This window comes from Triturus cristatus, chromosome 8 (genome assembly GCF_964204655.1).
Source record: "Triturus cristatus chromosome 8, aTriCri1.1, whole genome shotgun sequence".
Classification (NCBI taxonomy): domain Eukaryota; kingdom Metazoa; phylum Chordata; class Amphibia; order Caudata; family Salamandridae; genus Triturus; species Triturus cristatus.
The window spans coordinates 1,263,909,594-1,263,915,256 of record NC_140591.1 but is presented as its reverse complement, the minus strand read 5'-3'; positions in this window follow the sequence as shown (position 1 = coordinate 1,263,915,256).

Below are 5,663 nucleotides of genomic sequence, written 5' to 3'. Positions count from 1 at the left end.
ACTATGTTTAATGATCTATTGTATGCTAAGTGAAGTGTTGACCAGATATGTGGAACATTCAGCTGCTACTATAGCACAAGCACGTCCTCCTTACAATTAACACACAGAAGTGTGGAAAAGGTGACAATCCATTTGCATCAGTATTTGAGATAGTATAGAAACAAACATGCACTGAATGCTTTTCTGTATTTTTGTAGTGAAAGCAAAAGGAAATTTTTACTTCCTATAAACAACAAACTTTGGGCAGCTGCTTTAAATTTGTGCTGGGATTGGAAAAGCCAGTAGTAGTAACTGGCCATCTTGAAAGTGTATTTCCTATACCGTCAGGATGGCTTCCATGTTGTGATATGCAACCTCAATACCCTCTTGAAAGTATTGAAAATATTGTTAAACTTTCAAGATGGCCACCACTCTCTCACACCATGATGTGTCAATGTAGTGACCAGCTTAAAAATAAAATACACTTTCAAGATGGATGTCCTAACTTTTCACTTTTCCAATACTGGCTCAGTTTTAAAAGTGCCTTACGTTGGCAAAGCCAGTAGTTGTGGGTGTAGTGGAGTGGCCTGCACTGCGGGAAAGGGAGAGCAGAAAAGCTCCATATTTGCAAAGATATGGCGCATTTCTGCTCTCTCCTTGCACTGGCACAGTGTCTGCTGCCAAGCGGTGATGCAGGCACCCTTCCACCATAGTGCCAAGGTGTCTGCTTTATGGGCTGGATTGTTTTGTGTCCTTTTGTGCATAAAACCAATCCTTGGAAGCATATTTCTCTAACTACATGTGCCGCACAAAAGAAATAAACAAGGAGAAATAAATGTATTTCTCCTCATTATGCCTCTGTCTGGTAGGCACACAATTTTCGGAAAAAAACCATGTTTGCAAGTCTTTGTAAATCTAGGATTGTGTCAAAATACATGCGTGGATGGATGGAATGCCCATGCTCTCCCGATGTAATGCCTACCCAAAGCAAAGTAACACAAGGCAGTGCTGCCTTGTGTTACTATATATTTACTAAACCACTCTACGTGGTTTTGCATGGCTTAGTAAATCCCACTTAAGGACTTTTGATACTAAGTACAATGCTAGTCCCTTGCGAATCTGCCCTTTACTGTCTTTAAACCCTATTCTGTGAAACACCAAGTCAATCCACTTTCTTCATCATCCAACCCTTATGCTAAAGGATTGTGTTTAATATCTGCAATTTCTTCTGTGAAAAAGATTACATAAACCATCGTACAGCAATGTACAAAAATACATTAAAGACTAACATAGAATCACAGACTGCTTTGTGATCATTTTCCCAAACAAACAGTCATAGCATTCTATCAAAAGAAACCATGTTTGAAGACCGACAATCAGCATCAAGCAATGCTACTTAGTATGGCTCAATTCAGCCCTGAGTAAGGTCCAGAAGAATAACAGTAATGGACCAAAATACATAAAATTATTCAAAGCACTCAAAATAAGAAAATACTGAAAACATTCAATTAATACAGTATGTTTTTCAGATGTTGGAGTTAAAAATTGTCTTTTTAAAGTAAGTTGCACCCTTCTTGTGAGCTCCAGTATATAAAGAAAAGAAAATGTAATGGTGTTAGTTTGGACTAATGGTTTAATAGGATTTACATGGACCAAATGTAGTAAACGTTTACTGCTCCTCACATAGTATAAATAAATTCATGAAATATTTAAGTAATGTATTCCATATATACTGGCTTTTTTGTTACAATGACCTTGAACCATGCTTTACCCCACTAAAAAGATTTATATGAAATGTACTATCAAGCAGATTTATTCAATACATTGGAAACATGTCTAATTCTATGCTTCTTATTTTGATTTGCACAATTACTATTTCTGTGGTTATAATTTACTCCAATTACTGCAGGATAACAAGGGTACCCCCTACACTTGCTGCATTTCTCACAAACTGTATTCCATTCACTACTCAAAAAATAAAAGCCTCCACAATTTTAGAGCAGATTCAAAGCTTCCCTCTAAGAAAGATTATCAAGATGCTAATTATTGTACTACTTCAAGAAAAAATGACCAAGTACTGCTGTTTCTCTACTCGCCTATCTGGTGTCTGAACTGTATGTACAACAAAAGCGATCACTCTTCAGGTTCCTGAAGATTTTCTGCATATTTCATATAAAAGCAACACTGCCTCCTGGTTGTGCTAGGTCTTTGAGTGGCTTCTGGTGCTGTTGTGTAGGACACTGTAAGCACACTATAGATGTTGAATCCTACACATTGGATGTTTCTGTTCACAGGGCTCAATGCTATCACTCGAATTTCTATCTTCACCATGTGGCACCACTCGGGACTATTCTCGCAAGACACCTAGGCATAATCCTTACTCAGTATGCAGATGATACCCAATATACCGCTGGTTTCTTTTCTGGATGACCTGATAAGACTAAGACTATGCAATGTAAAATCTTTGACAGCCTCCTCATTGAGAAACAATATTGATGCAAATTGTACAGTGGTCTGTGGCTTGATCAGTGCAAACCACTTGGAATTACACTCACATACGTATCACCCACAACTCTCAGATTCACCATCAACAGCAATTTAAAAATGTGAGGCAACTGAGTTTAAATGCCTGAAATTGCTCATAAAAATGCTTGATTTACTCAGATGAGACAAAAACTGTGTATTGGACTCCAAGATCATTCAAGCCATTTTCATGGCCCTCCTTCATCAAGAGAATACAATGTTTGCCATTTGCACAAGACCATCTCAAAATAATTCAATGGCAGCTTGTCTGGTCACAAGCAAAGTAGTTCCATGTTTTCACCGGGACCTTCATTGAACTACATCTGCTTGCCTTAAGAAGAATGTTATTTGAAGTTCTGCTCATCATTGACAAAGAATTCCCATACTCCAGCCAGCCAACAATAAGTCAACTTCACATTCATAACAGCGGAAAATGTCAACTTGCATCTCACGTTTGAATGGCCTAATTTACCACTAGATAATTATGATAAGGAACAGTAGTAATGAGGAAGGATGATATGGCAAACTGCACTTGGCTACCAAAAAGTGTCCTTAGAGTAATGGGAAGACCATCACTATCACCATTAAAAAAGTTAGTCATGAGCACACTAAAAGGTTGATGATATACACAGTTTGTACTTTGTAGTAATTAGCAGATGATGTCAAATGGTCATAGAATCAGTTTTATTTATTACATTGTAACAAATGTATAATGATCCCATTCGATATAGTAGAACAGCTCAGAAATAATGATATGGTCAACAAGAACTCGCGTGTACATCCAGTGCTTTTGATTGCTGATGGAACTATGAGGTGGTCTCAATAGTATCCAATAATTGTTCAAGTAATTGAATATATGCACCTCCCACAGCTGACGTATTTTGACACAAACAGCTCCTTCAAGGCTGTGGACATATGCTATAGGACAGGCACGGGTGAAGAAATTAGAGACCACATGTTGGAGTTGCCGTATTGGTGATGGGAAGACCAGAGGAACCATGACTCTGTGATAGCAATTCAGCTCACTACGCAAGAGTAAGGTTGCACTTGCGCTAGATGAATCCCCATAGTGGCTTAATCAGTTATAGTGAAAATGATGAAAAGATCACATCACCCATGCGTTAATATTGTAGGACGAGAAGAAAAGAACATGATGTATGGACAAAAACATCACTACGTAATGAAAATCAGCATTAGTAGAACGCAGCACAGTTACCCCTGGGGATATGTGGGCGCTGGGGTGTGAGATCGCCATTGAAAAGCCAGGTCTTAAGGAAATGGCAGGGAGAGGGAAGAAAGGAGCAGAAAAAGGCAACACAGGGCAGAAAAGGCAAAATAGAGGGCAGAAAAACAAGCAGAAAGGCAAAACGGCAGAAAAACAAGCGGAAAAAGGCAAAACGGAAGAAAAATAAGCAAGCAGAAAAGGCCAAATGGTAGAAAAACGAGCAGGAAAGGCAAAACACAGCAGGAGAGGGCAAGACAGGTCAGTAAAATGAACAGAAAAGGCCAAACAGTGCAGAGAAACGAGCAGAAAAGAAAACGGACCAAGAAGCGAGCAGAGGAGGCATAAACTGAGGGCATCCGGTAGATAGGCAGCAGAGAGTAGTGAACTGCAGGCAAGCTGGAGAGGTGAACTGTTGCAGGGGGAGCTGGGACGAGGACCTGCCCCCTGCTGAGAAATGATTTAAAGTACTAAGTCTCACTGAAGTATAATTAGCTAAGGAAGAAAAACGGTATGTCACGTTATGAGTAAATATTGTCTAGCTGGGTCATAATGTGCCGTAAAGACACGAAGGCTAAAAAAATAGAGTTCAAGATACTGACAGTAGTATTGGATAGATTCTCATCAACTGTATCTCAAAGATAAAAAACAAAACCGATAACTCGAGATAAAAATGACTACAAATATAGTTGCATTTTCATGCATGTGAGAAAATATTGCTTCAAGCAATAAAACTAGACCAGTAAGAGATCCCCAACCTTCACACACCCTCCGTCAGTGAATCGATGTCTCAAACATAATGAATTTGCTCCTAGAAGAGGGTACATCTGAACTAATGCAAAAGGCCTCATTCTCCTTTTAGAGGAAATACTCTGAGTCAGAGTGGGAAATAAGGCAGCAAAAAATAATTGAGGAGGTTCAAAACAAACCACTGAGGCAAAACAAAAACATGTCAGGCACCTAAATAGAGGGAATGGTGACCAGATACCAGGCAAAAGAATAGTGATGTCAGATAAAGAAAAGGCTCCTTTACACCTTTCTTCAACCCAGCAGAGACATAAATTTGCAATCCTGGCTTATCCCACACCAGCAGGGTTCTATAAATGCGGCAAGTGCAACATGTGTCTTTATGCTATCGACAGAAAAGTTGAATTTCAATATAAATGTGAAAAAGTGTCAAATAATTGACTTTATTAAATACAATACCAAATTTGTTACCTTTATATGACACAGCTCACAGATTTGTAGGTAGCTCTACCTGGTGTCTCAAAGAACACATTCATGAGCCTATCGGAGCCATCCTCAGCCAAGTTGAGTCTTCCCCGTTGGCCACACATTACAAAACTATGCACACTACCCTAGCTAACATCTCAATCATGTTCCACACATTGGACTCAGTTAAAAAGGGTCCCAGGGGTGGGAACAATATGCAGGCACTACGCAAAAAAGTAGCCAAATAGATCATTAAACTGCGATTTCTTGATAGGAGACATAATCAGGATTGTGAACTACATCATTTCCAGGTTCCTTAACGGGAACCTTTTAACAAAGGTATAGAAATGGATGTGTAAAATATGCAAAGTTTAATTAAGTTCACGTTTTTGCATGGTTTACCATTTTCCCTATTTTGTATATTTCCATGAGTTTTTAGGCATAGTGTACTTAAAGCACATGGATATGTGTGGTTTTCATATACAGTGGAAACTAACACCTAATACTAAATTTACTTACATTGTATAGCTGACCTATTCATGGATTAGGATTATTATGAAATTGTGCACAGTTGCTCTTGATATGCAGACTGTTAGGGCTGATACCTGCTTGTGGGTTAGCAGTGCCTACAATTGGTTGCTTCTCTATTGCTCCTGGGTAGGTTTAGTGTAATACTCCATGGTTGTTTAACGCTGTCTCCACTGGGCTGCTCCTCTGTTTCTCCTGT